Raw genomic sequence first — 15,307 nt, forward strand, 5'->3', positions numbered from 1 at the left:
GAAATTATCCTTTAAGTCTTTCAAAGTAGCGATATTAAAACTAACTTTCGTGAAAGATTTTGTTTACAGCATTTAATTAAGTACAGTATTTTTACTAACGAATTGAGATCTCCACACAAGATCGTTATTCTAGACAGTTGCTTGTTGTGGACGTTAGTAGAGCTCAATCAAATATCATAGATTTAATTTAGCAATAGCTGATACAGGACATTCGTAACAATAACAACGGTATTTTTACATTCTCGGCAAAAGTTTTTTTTTTTTTTTTTTTTTCATTTGGAAATTATCAATTTGGCACATGGATCTTTTTTAACATTGTATTCAAGAAAACATCCCCACACTCGAATTTCGACATAAGTTTTCATTTCAGTCACTCCTGAATCGATTATGACAAGTTTTTTTTTCATGTGTAAATTACCTGTACTAATTCTAAAGCAGAACTATAAGCATGTACCGACAGTCCATATTGCTATTACTACATCTGATTTCACCAGTTCTCAATATTGTAAACGCAATCGGACTGTCGGTGTATCCTCATAGTTCTTACGTCAAATGCCTTAGCCCCGGCATTTGACGGTATCTTACTGCTTAATGAGTTAAACTTTTGCACTAAAAGCAGGACAAGAGGTCATAGTTTTAAGCTATTTTAATCTCAGGCTAACCTGGAAATTAGGAAAAATTACTAGTTTGGTAGTGTCGTAGGCACTTGGAACAGTTTAATGGAAGAGGCGGTAATGAGTAAGGGCTAGATAGCTTTAAGACAGCCATTGATCTTTATTGAGAATTAATATATTGACTAGGACCCTTAGCTGGGCCCAGAGACTGTTGCTTGTGTGATGAAGTTATATGTTTGATTACATAACTCAAGTTATTTGTGGACAAATAGAAATCAGTGTTTGAAAGTGTTAAAAAAAAAGCATGTGTTTATTTATATTTGGAGACCGTGAAGCAGCAAAATCACCTTTAGTTTTCATATAAACAAGTTTTGTGTGATTTTATAAATTTAAATAATTGTGAACAGCTTCTTTGAATCACTACAACTAATTTGCATTGTCTAAAAATTAACACAGGAACTGGTTTACAGTCATCAATCATATTTCCTATTAAAGTTATTTGTTGCCAACTTGATGACAATTTTGTCACCAAGCCGACCATAAACGGCTCGTACTGGGGGGGGGGGCTTCCTCTCTTCCGAAAGTAAAGAGGCTTTGTCCCCTCACTTTTCAGAATTGAAAATTAATGACGATTAAACAATGAATTTTATAGGGTAGGTTGATTGATTTTACGAAAATAAAAACTAAAAATTCAAAATTAATGGACTTTTTTTCATTTTGTTTCATAAGAATTGAACGATGAAATGGAAGGGAAAAGTCTACGGTGGCCGTCCGTCCCGATTTTTGATGCCATATTCCACATTTTTAAAAGTTATTTTGTCAACAATACTAAAAGCCAGAAAAATAGCCCAATTTTACAAAAAAAAAGGGGGAGGGGGTCACGCCCTCTAACCCCCACAATTCTTTTAACACCTCCCTCCCCTCACTTTTTTGGTGCACCAGCCGCCTTTACCAAGCCCCTTGTATGAAATTTTCATTTAAAAAAAGGAAAATTTTTAAAGGCTGTTTCTCTGCCAATGCAAAGAAAATAGCCTGTCATCGTCAAGGGTGCTCTAAATTGTTATTTTTGAGAGGTTGGAAACTTTCAGTGTGACGAATGAAAATCCAAATTTTACTGAATGATAAAATATGCGTATACACACATAGATATACCACAATACCAGCGCCTTGTGAGAGAAGACATTTTTAAGCGTCAGTAATAAGCATTTACGTAGACAATATTTTCCGAATGAGGCATTTTTGAGAGGTCACAGTTACCTCCCATCGGGGCAGCCCTGGTTATTGTTGCCCAATATAGTTAGTTACCCATGAACTTTAATAACGCGATTCTAACTATCCGCTGTTGATATGAGTTACTGAAACAACCTTTTGCTGAATGTTGCTACATGGTGGTGCAAACAATTAGAGAGGTTGGTCTACAGTTTAAGTGCGAGAAATATTGGAAAACAATTCAAATTTGCCTCTTATGAAATTAAATTATTATATAAACTTGAGCTATAATTTAAAAAAAAAAGTGTTTAGATGTTTCTTCCCCCCCTTTTTTTGAGAATTAAGGAAAACTTTCGTGGTTAGTTCAACAATAATAACATTGTATAAAAATGGGGATGAAAAATCTAGGGTCGCAGAAAATGCGCATTTAATTTATTCAGAAAATTTAATTTATTCAGAATCCTCCTTCCTAGCGCGAAAATATAACGGTAGTACATGAGGGTAGAAATTGAAAAGAAATAATGATCAAAATCTGATTACAATTCATTTAGTCATAGTTAATCCCATCCCCATCTTTTTTTTGGGGGGGGGGGGATTTAAAAAATATCAAGACGCGTTCGAAAAATCTAATCTTTTGAGAAAATTCCTGTGCAGTTGTGCCTTTATGCTCAAAACTCGGATAGGAAAAAAAAATCTTTTGTAATCTCTTATCGTATTTAAGTCTAAAAGGTACGAACTGTCCAATACTAGTAGGCAGAAGCACAGCTATTTCAAGGAGTAAATACAATCCTTCTCATTTTTTAATGGAGAAAACTTCATTTTTTAAGAGTAGTGAATAAACGAAAGCTGTAGACCGCTTTTGTGATCAATTCCATCAAAAACATGACCTAACTTTCTAAGGATGAATTGGAAGGTGGCACGGAAAGAAGAGATGCGTAGATTTCAAGTTTTGAAGTTTAGAACGTTTGACATTTTGAATTTAAATGTGTTTGCGTGCGTGTGTTCCTAATACAAATCCAGTTTACGTTGGATTTTTGCCAAATTTGGCAAAGTTCTTTTGATGCTCAGGAATTCTCAAATGGTGGTTTTCAAATCCCCCATGGGGGAGGGGGTGCCAAGAAATCTGTAAACGAAATGCTTACTCCTAGTAATAACAATGATTGAACTTTGGGAACTATAAAAAAAAAAAAAACAAAAAAATCAGATAGCTAAATTTAAACTTTGAGTCATAAAATACACGTTTGTTGGAAATTTTACATTATTTTCTACGCTCTTTTATTTAAACCTAACTGTTGACACTTGACCCAACTTTTATTTTCGAGGTGGACCTGGCAACGCAGTTAGTAAATACATAAAACATTCGAATGTTATAAAAAATCCAATTGTTTTCCCCAAATTTTCCATGACCCATTTTCCTTGATTTTGTTTAAAATTTAAAAAAAAAATCATTTCTCGTGTAAAATTTCCATTTGCATGCGTATTTTCGACTTTCAATACTTGAAATACGCTTGTAGGAACGAGATAAAACTTTCTGCTGGAGTTGGAAGCTTTCACATGACTTCTCTGATTCCTTGAAACTGCGATCTTACCGCATCTAATTTTCTCGCTTCAATAATAATAGGTATTTTCTTCCCTTTTCTTTTTTTCACACTTCGAGAACTTATTCACTCCACTAAACCGTGCGTTCTATTTTGGTGAGGATGAGAATAAATTTCGATGCTCATTTTCCTGCTAAGCAACTGGCTGGACTGTTGTCTTTATCCTTGCGATCTAGGTGTCGTCCAGACATTGCCCGAGGAATGAATGTTTTCTTCTTCATAATTCAAGTAAGTTTAACTTCATAGTTGGTAAGCAATAATTACTTTATTTTGCAATACATTTAAAACATTATTTCTGTTTTTTTTTTCTTTTTTTTTTTCTTTTTTTTTCTTTTTTTTTTCTTAACAGGGAACCACATAAATAGTGTGATAACGGAAAAAAATAAAATAGGCAGCATTCGAATGAGCACATTAAACTAATTTTTTCCCCGAAAGATAATTTGCCCTCGTGCTCCGTTATCGAAGTATAAGGTCTTAAATCTGCCGAAATTTTAAGAAAAACGCAAATTCAAAGACTAGTCGAGTAATTGAAGGTGATCCGTGCATTCACCGTCTGTATGTGGCAGGAGGCATTACATCCATCTACAAAGTATGTGAAAGATGTCTTTCAACACTCACCGAAACTTACTAAATTTGGCGACTTTTTTAATAAAAATTTCGGCAGACTATAAGACTTTATATTTTGATAACGACAACGGGCACACGAGGGCAATTTATCGATATTTATGTGTCCAGAAACACGTTTTGCTATGCTCTTTTGCTTGCTGCGTATTTAGATTTTTTTTCATTACACCATAACAGGGTCGTCGCTAGGTCAAAAAAAAAAAAAAAAAAAACTGGGGGGGGGGGGGCGGTGGCGGTACGCATTTGGCGTACCGCCCTTAATTATTTCAAACGCATGTTAGAATATGCAGAGAAAGAGAGTGTAGATTTAGGTTCTGATTTAGCAAGGATAGACATATTACTAGACCTTAGTCTAGCAATATAAATTTAATCGTAAGGATAATATTCAGTCAGAAATAAAGGGTGTCGGTGGGTTTCCTCCTCGCATTTTTCCGAAATTGAAAATATAGAAACGTAGATTTAGACCATATTTTAAGTTGGGGATAAAGGGAAGACGAGATCCGATAGCCTTCCCGGATAAATCCCCCCCCCCCCCCAATTTTAGTTCCCAAAATACCATTGTACGTTATATTTGATTATGTTCAGGAGAGGGGGTCCGGGGCTCTCCCCCGGGAAATTTTCAAGATTGTTAGTTGAAAAACACAGATTTAGACGATGCAGCAGTTCCCAACCGGTGGTTCGCGACCCCCACCCCTGGGGGTTCGCGACCCCCACCCCTGGGGGTTCGCGAGAGGTTTTCAGGGGGGGGGGTCGCGAAAAAAATATTGTATTGTTTTAGTTTTAACATGCCTGTTTCATTCATTCGGTTTCAAGCAAATTTTGCTCCTTTTTTACTTCCTTTTACAAAAAAGGAAGTATTGTATTCGCGAAAAAATTTTCACTCAAAAATCGCCCTTAATTTCCATTTTGCTCACCCCCAAATGAATGTTGAGTTTTTTTTTCGATTCGACCACATGCGGAAAAGTGCCTAAGAATGTATAGACACGCGAAATATCCATTTTGACCATCACCGAGGTAATTACAACGACTTTTCTCGTGACGTCTGTATGTATGTGCGTATGTGCGTATGTGCGTATGTATCTCGCATAACTCAAAAATGGTATGTCCTAGAAAGTTGAAATTGGGTACATAGACTCGTAGTGGGGTCTAGTTGTGCACCTCCTATTTTGGTTGCATTCGGGTGTTTCTAAAGGGGTCTTTTGCACCTTTTTGGGGGGAAATCATTGTTAATTTCGATGCAAACTCAAGTGGTGTTATAATTTGGCGGTCACTTGGCGATATATCGCCAGTCTTTTGGTTGCCAAGTTTTGTCGCCAACTTGGCGAAAAATTTGGCGATTTTTTTTTTTTTAAATCTGCTTTCAATGTGGCCATTGCTAGTGATATTTAAAGAGTTAGAGAGAGAATCCCATTAAAATTGCAATAATAGGGAAATAGCATTAAATTGGTGTAAAAGGAAGTCATGTGATGCACACATCAGCTCGTTTATTTATTGAAGCAGTAAAAACGAGATTTAAGACATTTTTCGATGATGTTGGCCCGCGAGAGAGAGGAGGGGGGGAGCTCTCTCTCTCTAAAAATTTACGATCTGTAGAAAATGCAGTTTTAGTAGAATTTTGGTAATGTTAATGGTTGGCGATATTAGGAATCTTCCCTTAGAAAATTTTCAAATTTGAAATTCAATTAACGCAATCGTAGGCGAATTTCAATACTGTTAGAGGGGTAGGGGGTTTGGGAGATCTTCCCCGAAAAATTTTCTGAAGCCTTAACAGTGAAATTTTTGAGGACCTTCGGTAATATTAGGAGGAAGACAGGTTCAGGAGAGAGAGTTTCTTAAATAAAGGCCAAAAGACGAAATTTATTCGACGGTGAATGATGATGAATGATTAATTGAGAAAGCGTTTCTCGGGGATTACGTTGGGAGCACTCTCATGGTTTTCGAAATTGCTGTCCCAAATACTCATGTGCATGCCATCTTTAATGACGTTAGGGCAAGCGATGGGGTTTGAGAACGTTTTCCCAGAAATTTTTCAAAACCTAAGTTTTAAAAACTCAATTCCAGCCCAGCTTTGGAGATGTAAAATAAAGAATTGGAGTTCTCCACTCTACCCTCAGTTTGGCTACGTCCCTATCTTCCTTTTAAATTTTAATTATTGATAAAAATATATTGTGGTAATACTTTCTTCCAATTTATTTTTGCCAAACACAATTATTTGCTTGGATTTTTCATTCTCAATTTCCAGCCCAATATTTTTGTTTTCTTGAAATACACACGCCTGTGGCCCCATAAAAAGAACTTTTAACATCTTGAACGGATGTGGTAATTTTCTGTGATACTTTAAGTCCTATTTATTCCACTTCATTTTATTTTAAATGTTCCTTCCACATCTCTTGATTAAGTTTTGCTTTACTTACGATTTTTACGTTCAAACATTTAGAATTTCTGGTATCAGTTTTCATCACAATACTTTAAATCTCTCTTAGCATTAAACTGTTTTTTTTCTCTCTCTCTCTCTCTCTGTTTTAAATATATTTCGGGGACCCATTCATTTTTCTCCACTTAGAAACGATTTTCAGGACAATATTTTTCATCAAAAAAATTACCTAAGGGAATGTTTCGGCTGCCCCAATGAAACCATCCTATTTATTTATCTTTTTTTTAAAACTGAAGAACCACGAAGCATGGTTTTGTATAACCAGGGCCACCGAGAGACAAGGCGTACGCGTTTTGTCGCCGGTCCTCCATCCCAGTATGCTAATTTTATTCTATGCACAATACTTTAATTTGAGTCGGGCCCAGAGTTTCCGACTAGGCAGACATACCCACTCTGCGGCCTTGTAAATAGTAGACTGAATACTTTTTTTTTTTTTTTTGCATTAAAAAATGTTTGAAGCGTACATTTCCGCAACCCTTACTTAGATAATCTTAATAAAAGAAAATCATGGATGTTCCTAAATTGTATTTTAAGATTGCATTTTCCATTCAAATTTTACAGAAAAAATACTTTTTGTCATTATTATTTCAATTGTTCATTTATATTTACTGTTTTATTTTTTTAAAACAACAAAGAGTTTTCCTTTTTCTTCGTTTGTTGCATCACTAAAAGGAAATTGGCGGCCCCATTTCTGAAAAACTGAAAAATTTTGTCCTCAAAATGCCCGTCAAGCTCCTCAAAAATGTTGTTTCGGAAAGATTCATTAAACTTGATGAAAACATTACATGGATTATGCAATTTGTGTAGAAAATTTCTCTTGTAGTAAGTGAGCTTAAAAATATTTGTTTCGTTGAAAATTATCTTTTGTGTGAAAATTAGATTAAATGTGTGTATTGAAAATAGACCCTTCTATTATTTTCAATATACGCATTTTACACCGCGCTGATAGCATACTTACAAGAAATTTTTTCAACAATCTAACGATTAATGTCTGCAGTATATCTTTATCAAACAGCTAGGATCGTAGTCCTGTTTAAGAAAACTTAAATAACCTAGAGATCTTTCTCGTTTTACTGTAAGAAAAAAGTTCATTTAGTCAATCTGAGACAGTTCCCAGAAAGGTATTTTAAATGTCATCCTTTAATTGACTTCTGATTTAGTGATGATAATACAGTAAAACCTTGATACAACGATATTTCGGGGACCAAAGAAATATATTGTTTCGGAAAGATTCCGAACAATATATTCCGAAAGAATGAAATATATTGTTGTTGAAGGATACATTGGTTATATCGAGGGCCTACATATTTTGGGAATACAATGGGTTTTTTTTTTTATTTTAATGTTATAGTATATGGCGGGGGTTCTCAAACTGGGTGCCACAGCACCCTGAGTTGCCGTAGGAAGAGGTGACGGATGCCGCGAAGTTTCCGTGGTATCAATATATGTGTGAGGTGAGTTTCTACATGGTTCTCTGAAGTTTAACTAGAATCGAAAAAAGTTGCGTACTGTTCTCGAAACCTAACTTATGTAGTTGACGAATTCAAAAAGGAAAATGTCATTACGTGCCGTCATTTTTCCCGAAATTCGATAACCTAGAAAAGTAGATTTTTGCGAATCAAATGAGATTGCGAAGCAATCTTCGGGGGTTGGTGAGCGTCAGCGAGCAGGGAGTGGAGACCCCTAGTTTAAAAAAAAAGAAAATATTACTGAAATCGTTTACATTTTATTCATAAAGTGTTTGAACACAATCTATGGATAACATTGTCGCAAGTTTACGGGGAGGGGGGGGGGGTCATGATCCACATGACCCTCTCCTTGTATCCGCTTCTAGAGTTTACTTGATTATATAAATTTGAGCAGAAAGTTTTTCAGTCAGTAACTTACTTTTTTAAACAAATGTTTTTCCCCCCGAACGTTTTCATCTTTACCGCTGGAAATAAATAATTTTGCACAAGAAAAGCAACAATAAAATAGGAACGCCACAAAATGCCATACAAAAGAGCTATCGCTTGTGTAACAAATCAGAACAAACGACGCAGTAAACGTCCGGAACAGAACTAACTAAAAAAGTTGGTCGTAACGCCGAATGACTTCGTTTTTAGGGCACTTTCAGAAAGCTTTGAAGTAAGATTCAGGCATGCAAAGTTGCTGAACCTGTTTTGCTCTTGAACGAATTTTGTTATGCATTTTAATTATTTCGAAAAAAGTTTTTTTTTTAATAATTTTGCACGGTGTGTGTAAAAATAGATCGGATTTGAAGTTAATTGAGGTCAAGTTAGAACTCGTTTCCCTTCTTTAAATTTAGGTATAGAATGAACATATTGAGTTCTTCTCTATAACCAGTAGGGTGGAACGAAAAAAACAAAGTTTTTATTTTCGAATTGTAATAGTGCAGAAAAGTTGCGATTGGTGATGACTTACAAAAATAAACAAAAATTTTTTAAATCGGATAATATCTTCCGATCCCGCAACGAGCCTAAAAATTTGAAAAAATAGAAAATTTCATGTGTTTTTAGCAATTTTTTAAAAACTTGGCTCCAACGTTTCTTTTTAATACTCTAAGACAAAAAAATTACGATTGCTGAAGCCTTTAGAAATTTTAAAAAACATATTGAAATCAAATAATACCTTCTGATCCAGGAACAAGCATGAAAAGTAAAAAAAAAAAGGGAGAATTTCATCTTTTCTTAGTGATTAAAAATAAAATTGTTCTTCTTGTTTTTTTCCCCGGTGTTACAGGGAAAAGCCTTTTAAAAAACCTTATATTACACATAAACATTAATTTATTTCTTGACTTTTAAGGTATCTTCTAAACATGCAAAACTACCATTCTTTACAACAAGGAAACATTTTCAAATAATAAAAAGTTATAAAATATTTACCAAATTTACAATCCAGTATACAAGTTTTTTAAGTGTTACTTTTTAAAGCTAATTTATAATCAGATTTTTTGGAAAATTCGGGCGTAATTGATCTAGATTTCAATGTTGTTCTTATGTAGCCATCTCTTGATTTAAATCCACACATTTTGAGTGAAGCCTCCGTCACTAGCTTCACACATCTTTCGACAGCTTGCGTATGGCAGGGGAATAGTTTTATATCCCAGTCGGGTATAGTGCCTGTTGCAATAAGATTTTCAATGTCTTTGTTAGGAACTTTTCGAAGAAAAGGTGGAGAAGATAGCTTTGTCGTGTTCCAATTAATAATATCTGTGTAATCTTCTGCTTCGAAATTTAGAGATGAAATGACAAAGTTTCTAATGCTTTTGCCTTTAGAAACAGAGTCCCTGGCTTTTAAGACGTTTTTAAACGCTAGTTCTCTTATGTGCCTCCTTTCATCAAACACCATTGCCATTAATAAGTTTTCCGGATTCGCAAAGAAAGTTTTTCTTTCAATGACAGGGTAAACAACTTATTTTAGATTGTCAGGCAAGTATCGACAGGTTTGAATTGTTCTGTAAACATGAATGGCACCGTCTGTGAAATTTTTGCGGTTCTTTATTTCAAACCACACCGGCATGTAACATCTCAAAATGAAAGTCGCTATGTCTTTTAACTCACCTGATGGGATCGATACACTTACGTACAGTCTAAGGACTCTATTTGCATAAGTGAGCCATCTGGAATGTGAGAATGGGCCGGGGTTACGATTTGACAAATCAATTGGGCAACTGCCACCCTTTATTGCCTGAGATATATCCAAAAGATATCTTTGATCCTTGGTCAAGCACTTTCAGTTTACATCTGGAATTGTACAGTCAATTGCTTGAAAATCTATTACTGGCAGTTTTTCGCAACCTCCGAGTTGTTCTCCTATTGGTCCAGAAAACAAATTTGGGCTGGCGAAAAGGGTACTCAATGAAATGTAATAAACAAACAGCCCATTGTCCCAATAGTCGTCCCAATAGTCGTCCAATATAAATTTCAAATTGACGAATCGCGCCACTTTTCCACCCAGAATTGATTTTAGTACCATCGCAACCTACGATGGCTAAATCATCCAGTGAAATTCTTTGTTCATTTAGATATGAAACAATGCTATTCACTATGTCTTTGGCTGATCCAGAGTTTGGAGACACGTGGCCAATATAAACGGAATCATGTTCTTTGATAATAGAATAATGCTCTTTTTTCACTGTTCGCCGAAATTGCTTTGATTCAATCTTATCTATATATAAAGTATCATCTTTTCTTCCGCAAAATAAATACCCCGAACGGAGTCTTGTTTAATGCCACTTTGCAGATCTTTTCTATTTTGGCTCTTTTCTCTCCTAATTTTTTGTCTATCAACAATTTTGGAAGTATATGTTTCAGTCACTAAGCCAACGTCTTCAAGCACACTGAATGCTATCGTTTGACTTGTAATCATTATCAGTTTCTCTCTTGACTGAACAACTTGGTTGTTCTTCATTTGAAAGATTACATTTAATTTTTTGCGCCACTATGTCCTTAACAATGGAAAAACTCACTTTCGTGTTATTGACTTTTCTAGCTAACTCAAATCTCTTTTGAAAGCAACTTTCAAGTACATTTTCATAAGTAGGGAGCTTATTTGTTCGCAAATCTCTCGGGTGGCCAAATATAGGGCACTCAAAGGACTTTCTCGTAATTCTTTTCTGCAAAGATGGATTCGTGTTTGAAACAGTTTAGCAGAGCAAATCGACTTCACACGCACATTAAAAACATGGAGAAATACTGATGCCAGCACGGCTACTTTATTCATTTAAGTAAGATACCTATAGACACAAGCCAACTAACAAGCTCATAAATTCAAGATCGTGAGGCGCTAATGGGGCGTATTTGATACATACACTGTACTGAGTGGCATAAAAAAAATATAAGTCTCGCGGGAATGAAGGGCATGTGGACAATTTCACAGGCAGGCTAATACTAAAATATCACATTTGTCTTATAAACAAACGTTCTTCCATTAGTATTTCATACCGAACTTATTAGGATCGTTAAACTAAAATAAAAAAAAAAGCTGAAAAAGGGCTTAAAGTTTACATTTTTTCAAACATGTAGGTTCGTTGCACGATCGGAAGATATTGTTTTATTTTAAAAAGATATTTATTTTTTGTTTTGAAGTCTTCACTAAACGTAACTTCTCCGTTCTGTAGCCTGAAAAAGTACATTGAACCAAAAATGTTAAAAATTCGGAAAAAAAACCTGAAATTCTCAATTTTTTCGATTTTTTAGGCTTGTTTCTGGATCAGTAGGTATTATTCGATTTCAATTTTTTTATTTTATTTCTGAAGGCTTTACCAATCGTTACTTTTCCGTCTTAGAGCCTTAAAAAGAAATATTAAAGCAAAATTTTTGAAAAATCACTAAGAAAACACGAAATTTTCCATTTTTTTCAAATATTCAGGCTCGTTGCGGGATCGGAAGATATTATCCGATTTTTAAAATTTTTGTTTATTTTTGTAAGTCATCACCAATCGCAACTTTTCTGCACTATTACGATTCGAAAATAAAAATTTTGTTTTTTTTCGTTCCACCCTAATAACCAGGCTTAGTTTGCATAGGAGCTCACAACAGCCGAGATCCTGCATTCATTTTTGATTTTAGACGAATTTTAACATTTTTGACGGAAATCATGCTAGACGTAAAAAATGAAATGTGGGGACTAAAGGGCTCTTGCACTTTTTTTGGTAAAAATCGAGCCCGGTGTAAATGAGTTCCTCTAAGGGAGCGTCAGCTTTCCCCAAGATATATGGCCCACCTTTCCACCCCCAAGAATAAAAGCCCCCCCCCCCCCACAAAAAAAGAGAAAAACCTTAGAACACCCCCCTAAAAGTTTCAATGGCGCATTCTGAAACATGATTCCTCCTACCCCTTGTCGGCACTTCTCTTTTGCAAACAATCATCGACCAAATAACAATAAAGAAAGAAAAAAAGAAAAAGAAAAATATTATTGTTTTCAAACAATGATTAGTACCTAAAAGAGAAAGATGTACTGGTTGGTATGTTATATTCCGATTCCCTTTAGTGAAATTGTTCAATATGACTGGAGAGTAGGGTTGCCAGGCCGTCGGTCTGTTTCAGTCCCCCCCCCCTTTCCTACAATAACTTTTGAGTTAATAATGCGATGCGAACATTTTTTTTTTTTTTTGTTTGTTCGAAAGATCTCGGCGAGGACACATCATTCAAATATTTCATTTTTTGTTTTAAAAATTTTTTGTTCAATTTTGAACAGTTCAAAAAGACATTAGCGCCCACGGAGAAATTCAAGGCAATTCCAAACTTAGAGGTGAATTTCTTCAAACAAACTTCGTAGGAAAAAGTTTTTGAAGAATAGCGTGTATGGAAAATATCTTTTTGACTCGAACGATCTTTCGTTCAATTTTGAACAGTTCAAATCCTTTAACATTAGTGCCTACGTCGAAACTAAAAGTCAATGCAGATCCCAAACTTAAAGGCAGATTTACTTCAAACAAATTTTGTTGGCAATAGCTCTTTATGAGAAACTTCCTGCTCCGACTCCTGGAATGTTGGAGCAGTCTACTCCAAAGCCGACTTCTGTACCCGAAAGTTAGTCGGACTCTGACTCCACAGCCCCGATTCTGACTCCTTAGCTTTAGCAAAAATTTAGAAATGGAGTGGAAATGACTGACTCCCACTCTTTCAAATTTCGGAGTGACTCCTTTGTCCCAAAATGAGATTGACTCTGACTCCGCAACCATGGTCTTTACTGTTAAATAATTAATGTTGATATATGATTTGTTTTTATTTTCACTCTAAAGTTTCAATCTACGTATTCAGTTTTTGGCGAAGAAATTCGGAGTCCTTTATGTTTTAACAAAGATAAGCGCAGACGATTTTTTTTAATACTGAAAATTGACACTTTATTGCTTAATTTTTGAAAGTACATTTATTCTTCTTAAAAAAATATTCGTTGGCAACAGGGGAAAAACAATCGATTTTTTTTTTCAGCAATCCCGAATTACTTATTATTTTCATTTGACAGCCGTCCTCTGCAGCACTGCCGTCAACCGGACCCTCCCGCAATGCTGCCCCTCTGGCTAAAATCGTCTCCAGATTGCGTCCATATCCTACACACACACACACACACACACACACACACACACGGGCGGGCAGTGCATATTTTAGTTCTTGAAATCAGCTTAAAATGTTAAGAAGTTATGTTCGAAAAAAATTGCAGTTTTAGCTAATTTTGAGAAAATTGATCAGATACTAGAAAGTCTGTATTGGTATTAGGGAAAGTAGTCTCGTTTAGTTCTGGACGGAACTTCTTGTTGTTTTTAATATGTTAACTTTCCTACAAACAAATTTCTGCAAATAAAACCAAACAGTTTTTGTACGGATTGTTTAACTTCAAACAGTTAAATTTTATTCGTTTGGGAAAGCCAATGTTTACACGGCGGATGGACTAGTTTCATTGCACGTAAAAACCGACATGAAGGCTTGCAATGTAGTTTTCCAGTCATAATACTAACATTACTGAGAAAACAACTTGCGACATCCACAAGGAATTTTTGACATGTTGCGTGGACGGCATACGTTATAAGGCGACATTTTTATCTTTGTTGAAACTATTCAGCGGAGAAAGTTAAGTAAAAGAAAGGTTTGCAATAAGTAAAAAATAAATAAAAGGAATTTAATATTAAAAAAGTCTAAAAGTGATATTACTTTTTAAAATCAACTAATTTTATTTTTAAAAGCCAAGGGCTGAAAGTGCACTCTCTTGAAGCAGCCCACTACCGGTGTTCATGGACATGAAAGTGAACCATATTTCTCTTGATGTATTTTGTAGTTTTTCCTAACCAGGAAACATCACGAGTTCAGTAATCACGAAAAAAGTTAAAAATGGTCGCATTCGAAAGAGTATCTTTAGAAAAAAATTTGACCCAAATATTGCGTGCCCTCGTCCTTTTGTTTTTGAGATATGGGGGGTCAAAGTCTGTCGAAATCTTACAAAAATTCGCCAATTTTAAAGACTTGGCAAGAAATGGAAAATACCACGTGATTTCATCGCCTGCGTCTAGCAAGACTCTCATTTCCATTTCTGGTCATCTGCAAAGCGCGTAAACGATGTTTCGAATTAACCCTTTACTTGTGGGGGTAAAATTAAAAGGTAACTATGAAGCCTGTGAAATGGAAACTAGAGAGTTTTATCCAGAGGAGCTACAACTTTATAACGAAATTGAACGTAGGATTTAACTTTGTAATCGTGATAATAATGCATTTCAGAATTTAAGTGCATTTCAAGTGTGTTTTACTTAACTAATTTAAGTTTGTATTCTTGTAATGAAATGTGTTGTAAGTAATTAATAATTATGTACGAGAATTAATATGAATAAGTAAAAAAACGAGCTGATGTGTGCATCACATGACTTCCTTTTACTTCAATTTAATGTCATTTTCTCATTATTGGCAGTTTTAATATAATTCAATAGTTTACTCTCTAAATATCACCAGCAGTGGCAAAAATTGAAACCAAATTTAAAATAATAATAATAATAATAATAACAAAAAAACCGCCAAATTTGTCGCCAAGTTGGCGACAAAACTTGGCGACCAAAAGACTGGCGATATATCGCCAAGTGTCCGCCATATTATAACACCACTTGAGTTTACATCGAAATTAACAATGATTTCCCCCAAAAAGGGGCAAAAGACCCCCTTTGGAGCATCTGAATGCAACCAAAAAAGAAGGTGCACAACTAGACTCCACTAGGAGTCTACGTACCAAATTTCAACTTTCTAGGACATTCCGTTCTTGCGTTATGCGACATACATACACACATACGCACATACATACGTACATACAGACGTTACGAGAAAACTCGTTGTAACTAACTC

This window comes from Uloborus diversus, chromosome 4 (assembly GCF_026930045.1).
Source record: "Uloborus diversus isolate 005 chromosome 4, Udiv.v.3.1, whole genome shotgun sequence".
Classification (NCBI taxonomy): domain Eukaryota; kingdom Metazoa; phylum Arthropoda; class Arachnida; order Araneae; family Uloboridae; genus Uloborus; species Uloborus diversus.